The 24,642-nt window shown below is 46.1% G+C and overlaps 1 protein-coding gene across 1 annotated transcript in view; it reads right to left on the bottom strand.

Moving 5' to 3' along the window:
• AKAP13 (A-kinase anchoring protein 13) overlaps positions 1–17,992 on the bottom strand; it is a 234,237-nt gene extending 216,245 nt beyond the window's left edge. The window contains exon 1 of the mRNA XM_018567558.1: positions 17,884–17,992. The gene's annotated coding sequence lies outside the window, so the exon portion shown is untranslated. The remainder of the gene's footprint in view (positions 1–17,883) is intronic.
• Between the last annotated feature and the right edge of the window lie 6,650 nt (positions 17,993–24,642).

Raw genomic sequence — 24,642 nt, 5'->3', positions numbered from 1 at the left:
AGACGCCTATCTAGTATAACGCTCTTGTAAAGATTTTGGGGGGGGTGGGGGACGGACAAAAAGTTTTTATATTTAAAAAAAATTTCACCTTAGACATGCCTTGCGATCTTGCATACTTTTAAAGGGTGTTGTGACTGAAAAAAAGGTTGAGAAATGCTGGTCTGTGCAACATTTTTTTGTTTATTTGCAAGCTCGGCACCTGTAATCCTGGGCACTCAACAGAATTACCACTGGAGGGGAGACAGATTTTCACTCACATTACACTGATGTACAATTAAGAAGTGGTTAGAGGAAGGATTTATTCTGTTGTACTGCTATTTAAATAGACACCAAACTCAGGAATTCAATCTTAAAAATGCATTTAGGGGCCTTAACTATTAACAAAAATGTATCTTCTTTGTGTATCCCTCGGATGTAGATCCTTAAAATCATCTCTGAATTGGTGCCGACACTGTCCTTCCTTCTGAAGGGGGGCTACTTTTGTTCCCCATGCTACCTGTGTATGTTATAAAGTAGCCACCACTCCAAGCTTACGCCTGTGATGGACTACAATCTCATGTTTAGTTTGCTAAATTTAAACTTGTAGTCTATCACAGGTGCAAGTTTGGAGTGTCTACTTTACAACACACACACACTTGATGGACTTGTGTCTTTTTTCAACCTGACTATGCAACTATGTAACAGGGACTATGGGGAACAAAAGTGGACAGTTGTTAATAGTTCAGGTACATATTGTAGGAAAGTCACTGGTCCGTAATCAGGAATTGGCAGTATATACACATCTATTGCGAGCAAACATAAAAAGTCTCTTCAATAGAGTATTTTCACCCTTTTAAACAAAACAGCTTCCAGCAGCAATTTCAAAAGTAACACACAAAAAAAATGGCCCACTCCAACTTAGGAGGCTAACTGACAGTAGTTCCCTCGCTACTTCTTACTGAAGCAGCTATTCCAGATGCACCAACAATCTTTAACATACAGGTTTTCAGTCAGACCTTATCCTGCAGATTCAAAGGCTCTCCAGTCTGTGTCTGCACCCAGCCAGTGAGGCCCGTGTCTCTTTCTGTCTCTCTATAACAGGTGCGAGTTAATTAACAGGGAGGTGGTGTACCTGCTGGGAAAACTACTTAACCCCATCTTAAACTGGCCATACACATATATATTATCTGCAGATTTTCTATGGTCAGATGGAAAAAGTGCAACAGATTCCTCCCATCTACGCTAAACTGTGTGGATGGAGGAATCCCCCCACTGGGCCAAGCTTCAGTATCTTGCTAGTCGGCCCCCACTGGCTCTCAAAATACCTGAACAATGCCGGCATCCAATTGTTAAAAGTATTTTGAGAGCCAGCGGGCCAACTAGCAAGATTCTGAAGCTTGGCCCAGTGGGGGGATTCCTCCATCCACACTAGGGGGGCTACTTTTGTTCCCCATGCTACCTGTGTATGTTATAAAGTAGCCACCACTCCAAGCTTACGCCTGTGATGGACTACAATCTCATGTTTAGTTTGCTAAATTTAAACTTGTAGTCTATCACAGGTGCAAGTTTGGAGTGTCTACTTTACAACACACACACACTTGATGGACTTGTGTCTTTTTTCAACCTGACTATGCAACTATGTAACAGGGACTATGGGGAACAAAAGTGGACAGTTGTTAATAGTTCAGGTACATATTGTAGGAAAGTCACTGGTCCGTAATCAGGAATTGGCAGTATATACACATCTATTGCGAGCAAACATAAAAAGTCTCTTCAATAGAGTATTTTCACCCTTTTAAACAAAACAGCTTCCAGCAGCAATTTCAAAAGTAACACACAAAAAAAATGGCCCACTCCAACTTAGGAGGCTAACTGACAGTAGTTCCCTCGCTACTTCTTACTGAAGCAGCTATTCCAGATGCACCAACAATCTTTAACATACAGGTTTTCAGTCAGACCTTATCCTGCAGATTCAAAGGCTCTCCAGTCTGTGTCTGCACCCAGCCAGTGAGGCCCGTGTCTCTTTCTGTCTCTCTATAACAGGTGCGAGTTAATTAACAGGGAGGTGGTGTACCTGCTGGGAAAACTACTTAACCCCATCTTAAACTGGCCATACACATATATATTATCTGCAGATTTTCTATGGTCAGATGGAAAAAGTGCAACAGATTCCTCCCATCTACGCTAAACTGTGTGGATGGAGGAATCCCCCCACTGGGCCAAGCTTCAGTATCTTGCTAGTCGGCCCCCACTGGCTCTCAAAATACCTGAACAATGCCGGCATCCAATTGTTAAAAGTATTTTGAGAGCCAGCGGGCCAACTAGCAAGATTCTGAAGCTTGGCCCAGTGGGGGGATTCCTCCATCCACACAGTTTAGCGTAGATGGAGGAATCTGTTGCACTTTTTCTATCGGACCATAGAAAATCTACAGATAATCTATAGGTGCATGACCAGCTTTAGCCAGGGAAAGATGCCCTTTTCACCCTCTCACTGACGTACACAGAGTCATTTACCGTCACAATATGAACATACACCTGAATTTAGAGTCACATTAAGGCCTCATGGACATGGGAAGACATGCCTGTGAACCCAGCTCTATTTTAGCCAATGTGTTCATGCACAATGTGGTGTTTAGACCTGTATTGTATATCAGTGTTCAGGGAGATGAAAAACAAATGCCCCATGCATGTGTCCGGAGAAGAGCTAACTGGCATCTTTGAAACATAAATGGATGTAAACATGTGCACATATGCAGGACTATCGCAGGACCGAGCATCAGGTGAGTATATCTTCTTTATACTGGCCCCTAGAGGAAAAACAAGCCGTTAACCCTTACAGTGTGGGGTAGCCCCAACGCAGGGGTTAGTTTTTAAAATTCATTGCGTTCCTCTTTAAAAGCAAGGACAATGCAACACGCCAATGCACATGTTTGCCATCTGTTGCAATACCTTTTTTTCCCGTGCATTCCCACAAAGCATAGATCTGAACTGGCCTTCAAACTTGTATATAGTCCGTGATTCAAAATCCTGAAGCCACTGGATCAGCATAACATCCAGAGATTTAGATATTTCAGAAGGAGAAGTCAGTAATTGCATCCTCCATACTTTCTTACTGCGGGCTTTATTTAAAATGACATCTAAATATTTAGTTTGAGTCAGGTTATCCAAAACCGATATGAATGGACACACTTGAGCTAAATTACCACATGGCTTCTTCTATTCTTTATAGGCTGGACTTGGTGGGAACCCAGTCTGCTTGAACTCATCCAAAACTGTGACCGTTACCCCCTCCTTCCAACTCAATCAGGTACAGAGAGGATCATTTCCCACACTACAGCTATATGTCACAATGTGGTGGGCAATGCCACCGCAGCAACTGCAATCGCTGACTGGGTCAGGAGGAAGGGGTAGTGGTCAAAATTTTGACCAGGCTGGAGCGGACTGGGTTCACACTAGAGCTGCAGCTAACGATTTAATCGATTATGTCGATTAGTTGTTGCAGCCCTAGTTCACACCAAGCCCAGCCTCATCTCTATTCTTCATGTTCCCCAGCAGTGAAGTGTCCCTATTTTCTCTCTCAGCCCCCACACCCCAGAAGATGTTTTTTTGGCATTCACACCAAAGCACGCCAGATGAACCTGACAATTATGCCATCAGCCTTTAAACAAGTAATTTACAGAACTGGGTACATGGCCAGCACTAATCCAAATGCCTTCATCAGATAAAGGGTTTGCAATGTTTTGGTCTTACATTTGTGATGTTCACACCACGGCGCCATAATTTTTGCACGCTTGTACGTGCATTTTCTGCTAGCTTTCTTTGCATGCTTATGCGCATGTTGCACATTTTTAAGAGCATTTAAAAAACACACGCACATGAAGATGTATGGTTTCACTGGCAGCTTGCTTTGCCTGATAAGGGACCATGTTTTTTGACATTAGTTTTCAATAAATCCACAATTGATTATCCTTGAAGGAATTTGGTGTGCTGGTGACATCTCTCTCAAATCATGGCAGCTGGAGAAGACACATTGTGGTCAATGGACAAACGCATCTACAAACACGCAAAATGCGCTTAAGAAAATGCAAAATGCTTCTTTTACGCATTACCATTGAAGTCAATGGTGAAAAATGAGCTGGAAATTGCCAAAAGAAGCTTATGTACTTCTTTCTGCGTTCTGCTGCTGGCATTTTGCTGCTTAGGTGTGAACAGGGGCCACTGAAAATCATGGGATTGCTTGTGTTGTGCGTTATGAAGCTCGTTTTCTACTGCTCACAAAATCCCCAAGGTGTGAACAGGGCCTAACAGATTTTCTACCCTCACACAACTGAGAAGTTGCAGTAAACATTTCATACAGGAGAACAGCTACGCCTGAGCCGCAGAAGAATTTATACAGAAAGCTGCAATCTGATAAAAAAAATCTCTCACACAATGTCTTCCGTGTGCAATGAAACCGATTCATCTCCCCAAAGGCAATGTTACTTCTGATAGCACAGTAGTGTAGCATGTATTATTTAAAAATACCAAAAGTCCACAACTTCTGGTTACTTTGCTTAGTTTTAAATCTAACAATGCGTCCAGCAAATGCAGTAAACAGAAAGGCCTGCCAGGTTTAGGCTTGCCAGTTCTCCTCATGAAGAGTTGATGTGAAAGAAATAACAGGTGATTATCCAGCACCAGATTAGCTTTTTCAAAGGAAAGTTCTAGAAATAGATCACCGCAACACCCCTGGCCAGGATACGGTTGCTTTAATTTTAGTCAAGGGTGCTGAATTAAAGAAAAACTGCACTAAAAATAACGTTGTGCTGTGTCAAAATTTAAACTGGAGGTCCTCCTACCAATGTTAATTTTAGACTTGAGAATGTACAATTACCTGCAGAGGCCGTAGCTAAAAAGGAGACCAGTCATACCAGAAACAAAACCATTGCTCGCTTTAAAAAAAAAAAAAATTAAACCACATTCTGCGCTGAAAAAAAAAGAAATAAACTTATCACATTATCAGCTTTAGAAATATTATTTCCACTGCGGCAGAGGGACTTGTAGTTCTCCATGGAATACAAGTGTGGCAACATCACCACACTTGTAGTCCACTGACACTTCCCTCTCATTCATGTTACCGAATGTCTGTACATCGGTACGGACATAGAGGGGATGCCAGACTGTTGCACCCACAATCTACTAATTGCAGCTGCAATGTTTTACTGGCTCCCTTGCAAAAATTATAGACATTTTTCCTTTTATAAAGATGTGTGCATTTATTTATTGCAAAATGTGGAATTTCCCTTTAAAATAAAGTCTTAAAAATGCGCTCTTGCAGAAATATTTCCTACTCGCGTCTCTTACCGCCAATCGCCATAAACCACCGCTTCAAGAAACTTTTGTACTCCTGGTAACCCGCCATGTGCCGTGGTTACTCATGTTGGCCTCTATATCACTACAATGACCAACTAACGATGGAACTTAGGGGGCCAGCAGGTAATACTGATGTGCTTTGCCCATGTACTTATGCTTTCACATAACTAAAAACTAACCATGTGTCTTGTATGATTCATTTCTAGTCCCAAATTGTTATAGTTTGCTAGAGGAAGCAAAAGTCCCCGATATGCCGCCATATTGCTGGCTAGGAACCAGTGATGCTCATAGCGCTCTTGTATGTCCAAGCGTCATTGAATATAGCAGGTATTTATAACCGCTTTCCAAATTACCATGTTAACACTGTCCTTCCTTCTGGAGGGTGGCTGACATCAGAATTGGTGCTGACACTGTTCTTCCTTCTGGAGGGTGGAGACTTTTGTTCCCCATGGTCCGTGTGTGTGCTGTAAAGTAGCCACCGATCCAAGCTCACAAATTATTAAACTAAATGAGAGATTGTAGTCCATCACAGGAGCGAGCTTGGATTGGTGGCTACATTACAGCACACACAGAGACCATGGGGAACAAAAGTCTCCACCCTCCAGAAGGAAGGACAGTGTCAGCACCAATTCTGATTTGAGGATCTACAGCCGAGTGATTCACAAATAAGATACAATTTGTATAAAAGTTAAGGTACCTAACTTCTCAGTTAAGTGTCAGTTTACTTTTCTAAGAGAAAATGCCTTATACCTAAAAAAAAAGTGCATTCCCTAATAGCATCTCATTCGTTTTGAATGAGATGTCAATGAGCCTGTATAATTTTTGCAACACAGTGCACCACAAAGCACATGTCTGCCTTGTGCCGCACTATAGCGTAGATCGGTTAATAAGAACTATTGCATATGTGTGTTAGGATGCTATTTAGAACCAATGGCACTGCAGTGTAAAGTACATATACCCATTCCTTGATGTTCACTGTGGCGACACAAGTTTCAATACATGTTGCCACAACGCAATGCCTTGCAAAAAGCTGATGCACCAGGAAAACACCGGAGGTATAATCTTCCAGCAGATGACCAAAATCTGCAGAGAGTAATATGGATAGAATACAATGACAACATAGCATTATCTGTCCCCTTCATATCAGCCAAGAGTTCCTCTGATTGCTGCAACACTTCATTACCAAACTGCATACGCCTATGTGAGCCTCCCATGCCACCAAGATAAAATCGGAGTAAACAGCTAAAAATAAATGTTGGTGTTGTAATCTGGTAACATCAGTGAAGACACAGTGAAGCATAGATTTGTGCTAGGGGGCTTGGTGACTATGACGCTGCCCATTCACTCCATGTTTTGAAAGCTTTTTTCCCCCCTAAAATAAAAACAAAAATGTGTATAACCCTTATCTAAACAAAAAAGACACCACTAAGTGGTTGTTCACACCAATTGCGGTGCGTTCCACAGCGGCAGCTGCTGGAACGCACCACACTCGCTCACAAACCTTCCCCCTGCGTTCTGGGGTGTTCCTGTTCACACTGAATAGGAATGCAGTCAATGTTTTGCCACATGTCTAATCGCAGTGCGGGCCGGGGGTGTGGCTGCGGTGCCATTGGCGTCAATGCACCACCACGCCCCCTCCCGACGCAGAATGCAGGGGGAAGTTTTGTGAGCGATTGTGGTGCGTTCCAGCAGCTACCGCTCTGAAATGCACTGCAATTGGTGTGAACAAGCCCTGATGATGTAGAATTTAGGGGGTTAGCCTTGTCCAATGCAGCCCCAACACATAGACAAGGCAATTGGCCTTATGTCCTATTGTCTCAGTGCACACTAACACAATGCACTACAAGTGCCCCACAATGCATATCTGCGTCTTGTGCTGCAATATAGCATAGAGGTGTTAAGAACTATTGCCTTTGTGCTGAAAAAAAAAAAAGCCAGGTTGTATTTTTTTTTTTTTTTTACACATCAGAAACAGATTGCAATGCACTACAAGCATCAATACGTGCTGCAGTACATTTTGTGTCATTTTAATCATATAGAAATGTGCTATGCACTGATGCAACAAATCCCACCTGTGTGCGTTGTCTATGGGTGGTGTGTGCACATTTTACAGAACATAACATGCCCCCGCTGGTGTTATGGAGACTTTAGCCGATTGCCATTTATTCCGGGTGTACATCGACTTTGACAACCCTAGTGCTGACAAATAGCTGGAAGGATCATGTTTACTTAGCAGCATATCATTGTTATAGTAGAACGCTACTTCTTTTTAATGGTGTGGGAGAGGCTTAGAACCAGTTTCTTGTTTTTTAAAGTCCTATAAAAGTTCACTTGAGAAATCCCCCACCACCAACTTCCTGTCCCAGGACAAAATAGAAAGCAACCAACAGGGACATATACAGTAACAATAACCTGACAGGTTCTGACCCTTCTCCGCTCTACTAAAAGAAAAATAATTTAAAAAAGTTATTTCCGTCCGCGTTCAAGAGATTATCCTGTGCTGGTGACACAAGAGAAAGTGAGGGTAAAATGACCCAAAGTGTGAAATAGATGGAGAATAAGAACAACCTAATATCATAACAGGTCCAGTTACACTGAAGTGTTGTGTGTGTACAAGTCAGCTAATCATGGTGAATGTATGGAACACTATAGAAACAAGGGAAAAGAAAAAGCAACTTACAAAGAAACACTGGGAGACAAAGAGCTGACAAAGGCCAGAAGTCAGGAGGCCGATCTGTAGCTCCATTTTGCAGACCTTGACATAGTTTAATGGCACAGGGTGGATGAATGATCCTCTCCAGGATAAAGGTCAGCACTTCCACCACCGAGGTGAAAGGGCATTCTGCCAAAAATAGCCAAAAGGGAAACCCCATACACTAAAGTTTCTAAAAATGTTCAATTATATTCTTTTGTTTAGCCCGCTAGTTGGAAAAAGCAAAAAATATATATAACATATATACATAACATGTATGGCCGGCTTTAGGCGAGTACAGTTGTGTTTTATTCTCCCTTTAGACAAAACGAGCATTGAACCCTTGTAGGGATGGGGGTGGGGGGAGGGGTACTCCAAGGGTCATTTTCTTCCCCCAGAGTTCAGCTTTAAAGAAAAATGACATGTACGGGAGACAAGAAATGTCACGGCTACAACTGCTTGTTTTCCACCCTACACGTGTTTGTATAAATGTCCCCCACCGTATACACAGCCTTACATTAAAGTGAGATTCAAGTCAAAATCTTTTTAACCTACTTCAAATACTGGAAGGTCAGGTTCACATTTGGCGATCTGTGACCGTGTGGCAATCATGTGCGGATACGGAATCACACACCACCGCTGATCACTCTAGCGGTGCCGTTCTTTTCTTTTTTTACAACATGAGTTTTTATTAGAAATTTGTCAGAAATACAAAATCCGAATAATACAGCAGTCATAATAAAAACCGGTCATAATATGAAGCTTACAAGCGGAAAGGCATATGCAGGGCCCTGAAATGGTAGTAACATTAGTCATGTGGGGTAACGTTGGTCAGGGGACACGGAAAAGGTCATAATCATATGTGGACAGAAAGGAAGGGTAAAGAGGCAGGAAGGAAGAAGATGATGATGATGCGGGAGGAGGTTCAGGTTCAGAGACATGTTGTTCGAAGTATGATGCCATTCTTTTCTAAAGCTCTGTTCACACCTAGGCGTATCGAATATGTGCGTTTTTACTGCGATTCGCGGTAAAAAAACACGAGCGACAAACGTGCGTTTCCGAAGGCTACTTGGCTGTATCCCAATGGAAACGCTCGACAAAAAGAAGCTCATGTACCTTTTAAGACGTAGGCCGTTTTGTAGCGCGTTCAGACGGGCTGAAATACGGCAAGGTGTGAACAATACCCATAGAAAACAATGGGATTTTCATGTTTGAGCGTTTTGTAGAGAGTTCGTAGAGCGTTGAATGCGCTACAAAACGTACAGGTGTGAACCAGGCCTTATGGCACGCTAGTTGCAGCAGGCAGATTGCGCGGTTTCCCACCCATGCAATCGTAGACAACTGCGGCTGAAAAAAACATGCGTCGCATGTCGTGAAAAAAGTACATGTACCTTTTTTCAGCGGTTGATACGCGAATGTAAGCCCATTGCCAATCACTGGGGCTGCGCGGCAAACGCTGTGTGCACCGCACATGGATGCACTATCCCGGGATTGCCCAAGTGTGTACCTGGCCTAAATCACTTACAATGGATGCTTGTTTAAAAGTTTTACTCCTGCAGAATCAGCTGGTCCCCTATGCAGCGGCCCTGATATCCGGTTTTAGGATGGCTCCTTTCCTTTGCAGGGTCCTATGGAGTGCAAGTAAGTCCCCACAAAAACACACAGGCACAGCAAGGAAATCCAATCCACTCCCCCTCCTTCCTTCTCTAAGCTAATAGGTGGACGTGTGCTGGAGACTGCTCTCCCTTGTGATCTTGTACTGGACAGGAAGTTCAGAGAAGCCGAGCTGAGAGATTTGGAGCCGTTTGGAAACATGATGACTAAGTGATTTGGCAAAAATGGAAAATAAATACTTTGCTGGGCATTCTATATTTGTTTGATGTGGATTCAATATTAAGAAAAAGTTTGAGATTCCAGTTTCCTACAGGCAAATCGGGTTCCACAACCAAAGCAAATATCCGATTGGCTGCGAATAAGAAGAGTTACATGTTTGCGCGTCTCTCTATATCGGAGGCCCGCGGCATGCTGAGATACGAGGCGCTCTCAAGCATGAATAGTGTGGGAGACCATGACATGCAAGCTCGTACAGTAGTCTTAAATCACTGCTGGTTAGAAGATTCAGAATGTGAACTGGAAACAAAGCATTAGATGTTATTAGAGCGGAGCCCATGAGACATCCACGTCTGATTAATAGGGGACACTCATTACACTGTCTATGGAATGAAAACATACACACAGAGCCGAGCACAGAGGCACGAGGTTCACATCCTGTGTGGTGACATTCGATTCCTCAATCATCAACAACAATGCAAAAACCCAAATCATAGCCGAGTGTGCTTCACATCTCCCAGCTCAGGTACAACGTACAGACTTTGTGTTGTCTACAAGCTTGTCACCAATAAGAAGCGCCATTCACGTCATGTTGTACAGCGCTCAATGCCTTTACACCATAAGAGACCACACCAAGCTGAACGCTGAGAAGAACTAAAAGACGCAAACCAACCTAACTCTGTATGAATCATTCAAAGGCTACGTTCACCTTTCTGGCCACGCATATTCCAGGTGTCATATGTCACATGGTCCTTTCACAGGATTTGTGAACGGAGAAGATAAAAGTCCCATCAGCCACCATGGCAGAGGGACTTGTAGATCTCAATGGAATACCTGTGTGGTGACATCAGCACACTTTTAGTCCATTCATTCTTCTTTCCATCCATGTCATTGAATGTCCAAAGGTACGGATGGACGGGAGAGTGTCTGCAGGAGCCAGAGCACTGTACCATTGATCTGCTGACAGCGGTTGCAATGCTTTACTGGCTCCATTAAGTAACACACACACACACACACACACACAGGCACATAGAAGACAATGGACGGTCGCACGTCTTTTGTCTAAGAAGCATGCTAGAAAACTAGCCGAAAATCTTACGATTTTCGGCTGGTTTGAATGATGCTCGGGAGACAAATGCCGAACGGGCCGGTGTGTGCGCGCGCACACTGCCCGTTCAGCATTGCGGTCATCGGAATCCCGCCACTCAGTGGGGCGGGCTTGCGATGATCGCAAGTACGATCTGCCTGTCCAAGATGGGCAAATCGTACGTTTTTTAAATTACTTTACAACCATCGCAAGACTAAGATCTTGCGATGGTTGTAAAGTGTATGGCCACCTTAATGCAGATCCACTCACTTGCATTAGAGAAGACGCTGAGGGACAAACCACAGCTGGAGTGGGGGAGGAGAGGTGAGCAACCAAGGGTCAGGTGAGTATATCTGCTTAATTCCATCCCCCTAGACCAAAATGAGCAGTTAACCCTTGCAGTGCAGGGGTAGCCCCATTGCCAGGGTAAGTTATTTAAATTGTTTAAACTATAAACTTCATGTATTAAAATAGAAAAACAGAGGCTAAGGCACTGTCAATAGTGATTATTTGACTGCTTAGTGCAGGGATGGCCAAACTCCGGCCCTCCAGCTGTGGTGAAACTACAAATCCCATGAAGCATCTCTCTCCGGGAGTCAAGTCTGTGGCTGTGAGAATCTTGCAAAGCCTCATGGGATTCGTAGTTCCACCACAGCTGGAGGGCCGCAGTTTGGCCATCCCTGGCTTAATGATATAAGAATCTACTGCACTCACAAGGGTTAATTCGGTTAGTTCCTGGGGTCCCTCTTTAACAGCACTGAATGTTAAAAAAATAGAAAAAACAATTGTATTTTTTGAAGACCAATAATATACATTGCACCAGGCACATTATTTGAAGCCGTGGTCACACCTAAAGGGTACCGACCCGTCCAGACACTGGATATCCGAGCCTTATGCACCACGTTTGCTATTTTAAAAAAAGCAGAGGCTCCAAAACAAAAAAATTGGCAGTTTGCCCTTTTGGGATTACTAGACAGGAAGTCAGCGGTGAGCAGGCGGATATTGCTCCCCGATATACCATCGCCATTTGACACATTTTCTAGCCTGATAACCTTCTACAACCTTTAATAAAACCTCTTTTACATAACAAATGTGATTATTTCTAGTTGTCCTCTCGGGGGTTACACAAGGTTAAATCCAAATGATCATTCCTGTCTAAGCAGACATTCCATTTCTGAATACCGGCATCCCCCCTACAGATACTACAAAACACAACTGCATTATTTGTGCCGATGACAGAAGACGCTAAAATGCAAATTAGCGAACGGACGTAAACGAATGCCCGGTAGGCTAGAGGTCTGGCCAGCCGCCAAAGCAGCAAAGCGGGCAACGAGGGGTAAAATGTAACACTTTCCCAGGCTGAAGTTTAACTATTAATCAGGAAATGGTGAAAATAAAAAACAAGTCAGCAACAGAACGCTAACTTTCTGATGGGCTGCCATGGGACACATAGAAAAGATGGCGATTCTCATTTCGAGGCGGGCTCTGTCTCTTTTTATCAATTTCGGAGGATGTGAAATGTAACATTCGTGAAGCTTGTGAAGTTAGCTGCAGATTTTAGGATAACTAACGGAAAAGTTTGGCACACTTCCTTCTGCTGATGGAGAATCTCACCCTGCGCCGTGTCATCCTTATTAGCAGAACATCCATAGGAGCCAGGATTACCACACTGACAGCTGCAATAGTCAGGAGCACGGCTACACACACTCAATGCTATTTCCTCCCATTTTTCCCTCAGCCTGGACCTGGCCAATCACACGACCGCTAAGCTTTGTGGTTTTTTGGACAGAGTGGGCACGCTGCCAGGCGTCCTGCATGTGCCGAATTCCGACAGTCATAGTCAGATTACTAGTAGGAGTATGGTGTCAACGGAAGAGGACAATGCTATCCGCTGCTTTCCGTAGTCTTCGCAAAATGGTTGCTTTTAGAAAGTTACAACCGTTCCCCCTGCCGCCCACCCCCCACGAGGACTGTGGTATGCCCAGCAAGTGCCTCAGTGCAGAATTAAAGTGGAAGTCTAGTTAAATGTTGTTTTTGTCATACAACACCGGGGACATAACTTACCTCCAATGAAGTGTATCCAATGTCCTGCTGCCTAGTGTAAAACAACTCAGCAATGCCGGATCCTCCAGGCAGCCTCCAGGGCTTTAGGGGTTAACTGCCTCGTGTAACAGTAAGCATTAGGTGCGACTAACGCACACAATCGCACCTAGCAGGTGCTACCATGCAGTAGTTGCAGTGCATTGCCATTCATCTGAATGGCACCCCGACGCACCTCTGAGCCACCATGCACTGCAACCACTATTTTTTTTTTGCCGCAACGCACTGTATTGTGGTGCTGCACCTTGCAGTGCATGGCAGCTGGGAGGTGCATTGGGAGTGTTATTCAAATGAATGGCAACACAACACACCCAGCACATGGTAACACATTCTAGATGCGTTGTGCGCTAGCGTGCCTTAATCGGTTAATGCTACGCTTAGATGTGGTGGGGCCCTAAAGGGTCTGTGTGAGATTGACGAAATCTCACCCATTCCAAAAACTGATATTATTATTTGTATTTACTTGTTACACAGGATGCAAGTCGTTGAGGAGATTGCACTTCCTGTCCCAGAGACGCAACAGGAAGTTAGAGAAAATCTTCCAAAATGAGGAGAGTTCCCCTCTGTGTTGTCCCCATTAGACACTTCCCCTCTCGACTTTTGTTCTGGGGACACCTGTAAATTTTGGGATTTCCCCTCATTTTCTGCCAGGTAATAAACACTTGACAGAGGGACTTCATATCTCACACACAATACTTAAAACTACAAATGATATCAGGGTGTAAAGGTCAGTGTCCCGAGTATTGTTCAAATGTGTTAGAATTTCCTCTGTTTGTGTACTGTACATTTATTAACAATCCAGACCCTTAAAGTGCACCTACACAATAAAATGTTACTCATTTCCCAAACTATAGAAACTACTGACTATGCCAGGGACCCTACAAAGCTGAGGGGCAAGGAGGGCACATGTCCTCCTGGCCTTAGGCAACAACAGCCCAGCTGGGGCTTCTAATGACCAACTCTGTGCCCTGTAGACGTGGGCCGCACATCACCGAGAGGTGGCTAGTGCTTCTAATGACCAACTCTGTGCCCTGTAGACGTGGGCCGCACATCACCGAGAGGTGGCTAGTGCTTCTAATGACCAACTCTGTGCCCTGTAGACGTGGGCCGCACATCATGGAGAGGTGGCTGGTGCTTCTAATGACCAACTCTGTGCCCTGTAGACGTGGGCCGCACATCACCGAGAGGTGGCTGCTGCTTCTAATGACCGACTCTGTGCCCTGTAGACGTGGGCCGCACATCATGGAGAGGTGGCTGGTGCTTCTAATGACCAACTCTGTGCCCTGTAGACGTGGGCCGCACATCATGGAGAGGTGGCTGCTGCTTCTAATGACCGACTCTGTGCCCTGTAGACGTGGGCCGCACATCACCGAGAGGTGGCTAGTGCTTCTAATGACCGACTCTGTGCCCTGTAGACGTGGGCTGCACATAACTGAAAGGTGGCTAGTGCTTCTAATGACCGACTCTGTGCCCTGTAGACGTGGGCCGCACATCACCGAGAGGTGGCTAGTGCTTCTAATGACCGACTCTGTGCCCTGTAGACGTGGGCCGCACATCACCGAGAGGTGGCTAGTGCTTCTAATGACCGACTCTGTGCCCTGTAGACGTGGGCCGCACATCACCGAGAGGTGGCTAGTGCTTCTAATGACCGACTCTGTGCCCTGTAGACGTGGGCCGCACATCACCGAGAGGTGGCTAGTGCTTCTAATGACCGACTCTGTGCCCTGTAGTCGTGGGCTGCACATAACTGAAAGGAGGCTAGTGCTTCTAATGCCCAACTCTGTGCCCTGTAGATGCGGGGCGTACATCACCGAGAGGTTGCTGGTGCTTCTAATGACCGACTCTGTGCCCTGTAGATGTGGGCCGCACATCACTGAGAGGCGGCCGGTGCCTTTTATTCCTGCCTTGTACCTGACTGCTTTAGTAAACCGTGTCTTCTGAACATTCTGAAGCACTGACCCTGCAACAAGTATGTGCCAAGTATGTATGAAGTAAGCCTTTTATTTCTGCTGACCTTCTGAAAATATTATGTGCCTGACTGTTTTACTGAGTCACGCCTTCTGAAAGTCCCAAAAGCTTCCATCTTTATTAACTTAGACCAGAAGTTGGCACTTGAGCTGTGGTAAAACTACAAATCCCAGCATGCCTCTAAGGCAATAAAGGAGAGGTAGCCAAACTCTGGCCCTTCAGCTGTGGTGAAACTACATATCCCATGATGCATCTCTCTCCGGGAGTCATGTCTGGGGCTGTGAGAATCTTGCAATGCCTCATGGGATTTGTAGTTCCCCTACAGCTGGAGGGCCGCAGTTTGGCTACCCCTCCAATAAAGGGTATTAACTCCAGGCGCTTTGCATTAACTGACAGCTGACACGGTACAATACTCTACTACGGCTAGTAACAAAGACCTATCTGCATTCTGGCTCTGGCTCACTGACTCAATGTACTAGAGCAGGGTGGTCAGTGAGACAGCCAGGCACGGAGCATTTTCAGAAGGTGAGCTCAGAAATGATGGTGTCATGTCTCTACTTTATCACAGAATTACCAACAAGCAGCCAATCGGATTGCCGTAGTTGGGTATATAGGTCACATCATCTCAGCCACAGATTGTCCTTCTAATGGGACGTTCATCACTACGCACACAAACAGAAGTCATATTGTAGGTCCATGCGGCGCCATATGCCAGACATGGCGTGATTAACCCCTTCTGACCAAACCAAGGTAACCTGACATTAAAGTGACACTAAACTCAGGAGTTAGGGCACTAGAACGCATTTGTTAGATTTACCTTCTGAGTTTGGCGTCCCTTTACCTCTATGACTGTTTGACATCAGGCCCGAGAACTAGGAACACGCACAGATGCACATTCCAACTTCCCTGCTGCAAGGTTAAATAAAGCAGAACTCCGCAAAAAAATATTCCTAACCCTTGCAGTGGGGCTACCCCAGCACTACAGTTATACTGACCCGAACCGCAGAGCCGGCTGGATGCTACTCGGGTCCCTGAAGCCTGGCTCCCCCTCCGCTGCAGCAATCCTCACGTCCTGTACACTATATACCTATATAGAATGTGATGACACAAGGATTAGACCACTGCAGCGGAGGGGGAGCCAGGCTCCAAGGACCGGTCTATGAGCAAGCCGGCTCCAAGGATCAGGGGAGTAGAACCTTTTTTTATTTTACTCCCTAGACAAAAAGGAGCAGTTAACTCTTGCAGTGCGGGGTAGCTCCATACAAAAGGTTAGGAACACTTTTGCGCGGAGTTCTGCTTTAACTTTCTCCTGGCAAAGGACATTGCAGACAAAGCGTATCTGGGATTCAATTCCTCTCATTGCTCCGCCTCCATTGCACAATGGTAGATGTTTTGACCAACATTCATGGTGCGGCCCACCACTCCTCCATTCCTCACCTAGGCGACAAAAACATAGGGATCAGCCTCCGCAGGGATGTTCCCGTCACACATCCCAGGAGGCCGTGTTTTACCAAGGGACGGGGTAAGACCCATCTTCAATCTGGCACCATACAAGTATGTGGGGAGATCTGCAGCCTGTCTGCACATGTGTACCCTACTCCGTGCTCCACCCAGCGCTCCCTCTATCTGTGCAATGGGTCCCCGAAGCCTCTTCCCTAAGACACCCTGGCTGCAAGTCACACTGTGACGTCATCAATTACAATGCAGTGCCATTAGTCCCACATAATACACAAGGCGTTCAAGGGTCCGCCCACAATCTGGAGAAGATTACAGCGCCGGAGCAAGGAGTAAATTAAGTATTACTCATCTACCCTGTGAGCTCTGCTGAATGACAGAAATCATTCCAATCCCCCTATCCAATGGGGGAATCTCCCCTGCTGTCTACTGTATTCTGACAGATGGCAGCCACGGCTATCAGAATACCTGAACAGTGACTGCATCTGACTAGGTGACTAGGTTCGACTTTCGTGGAGCCGGCTGGTGCCGCCAGGATCACCTACAGCTTGAATTTTGGCCGTTGCATCAGAAATCGGCTGAAATTAAAGCCATGTATGGCCAGCTGTAATGCGCATTTAAACGCTTGCAGTGCAGCAGAGAGGGGTCATTTAATGAGCATTTAACCCTTGCAACGAGGGATCATTTAATCCTTGCAGTGTGGAAGCGAGGAGTCATTTAATGACAATTTAACCCTTGCAGTGCGGCGAGGGGTCATTTAATAACAATATAACCCTTGCAGTGCGACGAGGGGGTCATTTAATAACAATATAACCCTTGCAGTGGGGCGAGGGGTCATTTAATAACAATATAACACTTGCAGTGGGGCGAGGGGTCATTTAATAACAATATAACACTTGCAGTGCAGAAGCAAGGAGTCATTTAATGACAATTTAACCCTTGCAGTGCAGAAGCGAGGAGTCATTTAATGACAATTTAACCCTTGCAGTAGTGCAGCAGCAGGGGAAGCCTTGCAAGAATAGTTGTTTTTTTTAAATTCCCGGAGTTGAGACTTTTTGGGGGCAATTTCGTTTTCCCTAGGCAGGATGAAATTCCTCTTTCAGAAGTATCGTGGTCACACAGGGGTTAAGAAAAACTTTTTCAAACCTGAGTTGCAACTTGTCAGCAGTAATTAGGAGTCCCGATGATGATTAACAATAGAGCAGACTGGAATCCAGAAGGTTTGGCAGTGGAATGGTTAACAGAGTGGAAGGGGGTGCTGCTGTGACCCCGGACTGAGCCCTGACCCCTCCGCTGGAAGTACAAAGTTGCCATCATGGTGATCGGGTCACACACAGCTCATTCCCCTCTTCCGATCTGTGACCCGGTACAAGACATCACACAGCCCACCCTCCCCCCACAGCCCCGGAGCCTAGCTCACCTCCTGCTTATCCAGCAACAAGTGTGTCCAGGCGGCGACCCTCCCCGGGCATGGCTCCTCCGCTCTGCCGATTTCACATCGCACGATGACACATGCCGCTCGGTATCCGCTCTGGAAGGGAACACAATAGGACACTCCGCACCACTTGCTACACTGTATCACTTTCCGCTCCCAGCACAGTCCGATCCGGACAGCACAAAGCCTCTCCGCGCATGCGCGATCTCTTAGGACGCCCGCCCTGCCCAGGCACAGAGTCTTCGCTGATTGGCTCCTCGCCCTGTCCGTCTCCTTGCTTTACTCGCTGGCAGGGTGAAGTCAACAGTGTGTAAGAAAAGTTTTGCAAGAGGTTTGGTTGAGATTGTCGCCCAGATCTGTAATTAGAACAGTGTCAGGAGATGTCAGTGAGGGGGATTGGGGGGGAAATCAAAGCCATGGCAGAGGAATATCTCCATGGGGCTGTGTTAGTACAATGCCTGGCACTTTTGATTTCATTGTAGTAGAGATCAGGGGGAGGAAAATGACTTGTCAGCTCAGAGCTACTACATCAGATAAGTGCTTGTTGTAAGAGAAAGGGCAGAGCATTGTAAATTAATTCTCCAGTCAGCATCTTCATTGTATTAAAGTGGAACAAAAGCCAACACTTTTTCTTTAATCTTAGATGACGTAAGGGAGTGTTATAACCCCTGTCAGGGCTTTGCTTGCCATTTGTGCCCCATTGGGGATATTTCTATTCGCTTCCTGTCCAGTAGTCACAACTGGAAGTGACAGGAAATCCCTCCAAAGTGAGAGAAATCCCTGATTGTCACCAGAACTAGTGTCCCAATTGGGAGATTTATCTATTCCCGTTCTGGTGACATCTAAAAGTTTACTGTTAAAACTATTAAAATTTAAGATTTTCTTTCCCTTTTACTCTATGTATCAGCGGTCACCAGGACAGATGGTGTGAATAAATCTCTCTAACAAGGACACTGACAGAAACCTGAATAGTGTTTTAATGCTCTCCACCAGGGGCTGACTGGCAACTTTTAGCCCAGGGGGCAAGTACAACCTAGAGGCCCATGGTGCAGCAACTTGGCCTCACTCCCGCTCTGCCTCTTCCCCCCGCCTTCTCCTCTCTACACTGCCTGATTAGAGGGCCTCTCCTGCCTCATCCAGCTAGATCAAGCAGAAGCGGCCCTCTAATCAGGCAGTGTAGAGGGCAGCCCGAGAAGCCGAGGACCCAGCGGCCGCCGATCACAGATGCCGCATCGGATGCCGGCGACAGTGGGGGTCACGGGGGCCGTACGTGACGGCATCGGAGAGGCCCGGGGGCAATTGCCACCCTGCCCCCCGGCCCAGTCCGCCCCTGCTCTCCACTCAATCCAATACTATAAAAACTGGCATTAGTTTTGCTTTAAAGGAGAACCATGGGGTTAAGGCTTTTCCCCATAGTTCTCCTTAGGGTAACGGGAGGACACAAACTAGCATCCTCCCGTCACCCTAGGCTCAGTATACCGCGAGCTGTAGCTCACGGTATACTGAGACGCCGCAGTATACCGCAAGCTGCTGCTCGCGGTATACTGAGACGCCGCAGTTGAAGCGGATCCCGACAATTGTGCCGGGATCCGCCCAGCTGCGTGACTGACAGCTGGCTCTGCCTATCTAGAGGCAGAGCCAGCTGTACCCGCCCCCTCCCCCGTCCATTCCGCCAGTCAGCGCTGGCGGATCAGAGTGGGGAGGGGGGAATCCAGCCCCTCCCCTGTCACGGCAGAGAGCCGTGACCTGATCGAGAGGTGAGCGAACGCCGGTATGTGTTCGCTCACCTCCCGATCTACTGAGCCGACCTGTGACAGTCTCATTGTCACAGGTCGGCTAGAACTATGAGGTGAGTGAAAAGCACTCGCATCATAGTTCTCCTTTAACTGCTATCAGTAGAAACTTTCTCCCTGAAAATTATGTGAAGATTATAAATAAATATTTTTCAGGTATCAGGGAACCCCTGCTAACAGTACTTTACAGTACACTAGTGATCAGTGGAAAAGAACCCCCGTACTTTGGTGGTCAGTGGAAAAGTTTCACCATACATTGATGGTCAGTGGAAAGTTTCCCCATACATTGGTGGTCAGTGGAAAGTTTCCCCATACATTGGTGGTCAGTGGAAAGTTTCCCCATACATTGATGGTCAGTGGAAAGTTTCCCCATACATTGGTGGTCAGTGGAAAGTTTCCCCATACATTGATGGTCAGTGGAAAGTTTCCCCATACATTGGTGGTCAGTGGAAAGTTTCCCCATACATTGGTGGTCAGTGGAAAGTTTCCCCATACATTGGTGTTCAGTGGAAAGTTTCCCCATACATTGGTGGTCAGTGGAAAGTTTCCCCATACATTGATGGGCAGTGAAAAAGTACATAGGTGTGCACGCAGGGTGTGCCTGGTGTGCCTGGGAACACCCTTATAACCCTGAGCGCAACAGCGAAACTGCAAAAGCGGGCTCTGTTTTTAGTCACAGAGCTGGTGGAGAGATCACAAATATCTCTCTGTGACCGGCTCAGCAATACAGAGCGCAGCAGCACTTCCCACTTACATTCTGTCCCATTCAATCAGAAAGCTGGGAGGGTCGTCACATTACTGCATCCCTGCTGGAAAAGGTAAGGGACAGTTGAAGAGATGGGAATCCAGGATGCCTCAGGTCTGTGTATGTATGTATGTATTATTTATACTGTGTATATATATATATATACTGTATAGATATATGTATATATATATATATATCTATATCTATATATATCTATATGTATATATAGATATAGATATATATATATATATAAAATGGAAAAGCACTTTTAAATGCCCAATACAAGAATCCCATGACTTTCAATGGCCCCTATTCACACCTGAGCAGCAAAACACCAAACGTCCGAAAAGGTACATGAGCTTCTTTGGGCGGTTAACAGTGCATTTTTGCCCCATAGACTTCAATGGAAACTGATAAAAATGCAAATTTTTGCGCACACGGGAGGGACAGGTGCTGTGTGTAACAGCCTGTTCTTCCCTATGGGAGGACGTGGCCATATGCTGTCATACGCACAGCCGAACTGCACATCCATGCGGGTACGGGTGTTCCTGCTTGGACACAGACAGGATAGATCCTATCTGCATCCGAGCATGGACACCCAGACCCACACGGATGTGCAGTTCGGGTGTCCGTATGACAGTGCACGGCCACGTCCTCCTATAGGGAAGAACAGGCTGTTGCGTGTAATCTCATACAGCACTTGTCCCTCGTGGGAACAGATCGATACGGGTGTGCACACCACACGGATGTGTACGGCCCCAGTTAGTACAGTGTGCATGAGGTCTAATGGTTGGTAGGAAAAATGGCCCTTACAGTGGTGGTCATTGGAAATGTGCCCCCTTTACATTGGTGGTCAGTGAAAAATGGCCCCTTACCTAGATGGTCAGTAGAGAGACTGCTTAGATTGGTGGTCAGTGGGGGAGGTGCCACATTGGTAGTCAGTAGGAGGAAAAACACTCTTACTTTTTTGCTCAGTGAGATCAATGCCCTGTTGCATTTGGTGTCCAGTGGTCAGAATGGCCCTTATTTTGGTGGTCAGTGTAGTGTCCCCATACATTGGTAGTCAGTTGAGAATGACCCTTACATTGGTGGTCAATGGGAAAAATTACAGAAAAATAAAAAGAACATTGATGTCAGTTGTTACCTACTTGATAGACAAAAGGCTCCACTTGCCTATGGCGTTGACTCTGCTACGCGATGTCAGCCTTGGAACTACGCACAGAAGAGCAATCTGCCACAGCTCACTCCACGGAACTCTGCTTGACAAATGCTGGCTCAATCACAAATCAGTATAATCTTATATGAGCTGGAGTGAGTGAATTGATCCACTAAACAGAATTTTTTTAGATTTTTTTTATTGATCTTAATATATTGAAGCGGATCTGTCCAAAGAAAGAAACATGTGGAAATAACATGCAGTTAATCAATTAGAAATGTGCAGACTTGAGAACCGTGTCCATTTTTCACAGATTAGATAGATTTCCATGTTAATATTCAGGCCAGTGAAAAATGTGTGAATTGTTGATTTACCATTCTTACCCTGAGGATCTGTTGATATCACTGAACAATTTTAGGCCAGGTTGACATAGGCATCTCCATTTTCTGTTGGTAAAAGTTTGGAATGAGATAGAGGAGCCACAAAGGGCTCATTGGAAATAGAAAATACAATACTGCATAGATAACAATAGTTTTCTATAATGTCCAATCCTTTCCTGTGTTTCTCACCACAAACCTTTTACCAGTCTAAACATAGTGGGGTATCTCCATGTCTGCAAACGGATGTGTGAGCAAGTGGTTTGAGCATCTATAGCCGAGTGATACACAAATAAGATACATTTTTGTTAATAGTTAGGGGTACTTGAATGTATTTTTAAGATTTAACTCCTGAATTTAGTGTCACTTTAATGCAATGGTCATTAATATGTGACAAACGCACATGCATTATTGCACCACACAAATGTAAATGGGCTCTTAATGCTGAGCACCCACTATTAAAGGCATGTTTAGCAAGATGGGGGTCCCTGGCTCGAATCCCAGTCAGGTCAATATCTGCAAGGAGTTTGTATGTCCTAGCCGACCTGTGACAATGTGACAAACTAGAAAAAAACATGTTTTTTCTAGTTTGACTATTTTTCGTTGAGAGGACGCACTGGAGTCCCAGCGCGCATTTTTGGTTGCTGGGCCTCCAGTGCGTCCCTGCACCTTATTAGGAGGAGTTGGCTACCTCCTGGTACACCTGCATGCAATGTATCGACTGCATTAATATGCTCACACTTGGAGACTCACATACATAGAGTTAGGACCACACCTTGCAGAGGTGCCTTGGCGCGGCGGTGTGGCTTCTACATATTTTTGGCCAAAAGTTTGTGCAACTAAAAGCTCTGATTTTAACGCATACTGTTGACAGGGCAATTTGTTTGGTTGCAGGCTAGCTGGCAGGTGAGCTAGGGATGTTCTGTGTTTTGTAGTTTGTATGTCCTCCCTGTGCTTGTGTGGATTTCCTCCAGGTACTCTGGTTTCCTCCCACACTCTAAAGACATTCTGGTAGTTTAATTGGCTCCTGTCTAAATTGGCCCTTACATGTATGCATGTGAGATAGGGACCTTAAGCTGGCCATACACCTTACAATTGTCTGCACATTTTCTGTGGTCAGATGGAAAAGGTGCAACAGATTCCTCCATCTACACTTAACTGTGTGGATGGAGGAATCTCCACCTGGGCCAATCTGTTGCACTTTTTCCATCTGACCACAGAAAATCTGCGGATAATTGTAAGGTGTATGGGCACCTTTAGATTGTAAGCTCCTTGAGGGTAGGGACTGATGGGAATGTGCACTATGTAAAGCGCTGCGTAAAATTGCCAGCACTATATAAATACCAATAATAAGAGCGCATGCGCGTAGCTGCCGATGGAGGTCGCCTTCTAGGACAGCTTCGCAGCTCACCCAGGCAAATACCGCCATAGCACGGAGCATCCCGCTCCCCATTCTACCCACTGACCTAGCCTGCAACCGGACACATGCCAGCACCTGATTATGTCGACCTCGGGTGCCCGCAACTCGCAGAAGGGTAAGCAGCAGCCCATTGAAGAGGCGATGGCCCGGGCCTCAGCTAAGATGGCGCCGTCGGCCCGCGCTCACGCGACACAGGCCCGCAGGGCCTCGATCTCTAGTAGTGAGATGGAGAAAGGGGACTTGGACAGTTAAAGGAGAACTATGGGGTCAGTGTTTTTCCCCATAGTTCTCCTTAGGGTAACGGGAGGACACAAACAAGCGTCCTACCGTTACCCTAAGCTCATTATACCACGAGCTACAGCTCGCGGTATACTGAGACGCCGCAGCCGGAGCGGATCCCGACGTAGATGACGAGTTCCGCCCAGCTGCGTGAGTGACAGCTGGCTCTGCCTATCTAGAGGCAGAGCCAGATGTACCCGCCCCCTCCCCCGTCCGTTCCGCCAGTCAGCGCTGGCAGATCGGAGCGGGGAGAGGGGAATCCAGCCCCTCCCCCTGTCACGGCAGAGAGCCGTGACAGGATTGAGAGGTGAGCGAACCTGGTATGTGTTCGCTCACCTCCCGATCTATTGAGCCTACCTATGACAGTCTCATTGTCACAGGTCGGCTAGAACTATGAGGTGAGTGGAAATCACTCATCTCATAGTTCTCCTTTAAGAGGAGCAGGTCACAGACCGCACTCCTGCAGCGCTTTGTTGCCATGCTACAAAAAGCCCTCCAATCTACCTCAAAACAAATCACGGATAAACTGCTCAAAGAAATTCGTGACATAGGGCACCGCACAGCAGCCCTGGAAGACAGATGTGACACCATTAAGACTGACCTATCAGTGGCGACCTTGACAACCTCCGTGAGGAGAACGCACAGCTCCTGTCCAAATTGGAGGACATGGAGAATAGATCGCGCAGATCTAACCTCTGCATCCGGGGACTCCTGGGCATATTGTCGATTTGTTCTCCTCCACCACAGCGCTCTTCAAGGAACTAGCCCCAGACATCCCAGTTGAACGATTGGAGATTGAACGGACACATCGGGCGCTAAACCGCAGAAGACAGGATGGACCCCCACGAGATATCTTAGTGAAGCTCCATTTCTATTGCACGAAAGAGGCCCTTGTGGCGTTAGCCAGAGCCAAAGCGTCACTGGGCCCATTGACCTTTCAGGGCCATGAGTACCAACTGTTCACTGATTTGGCT

Source organism: Nanorana parkeri, unplaced genomic scaffold (assembly GCF_000935625.1).
Source record: "Nanorana parkeri isolate BGI_ZX_2015 unplaced genomic scaffold, ASM93562v1 scaffold1062, whole genome shotgun sequence".
In the NCBI taxonomy this organism is placed as follows: domain Eukaryota; kingdom Metazoa; phylum Chordata; class Amphibia; order Anura; family Dicroglossidae; genus Nanorana; species Nanorana parkeri.
The sequence above is the reverse complement of the archived record's forward strand: the minus strand, read 5'-3'. Positions and strand labels throughout refer to the sequence as shown.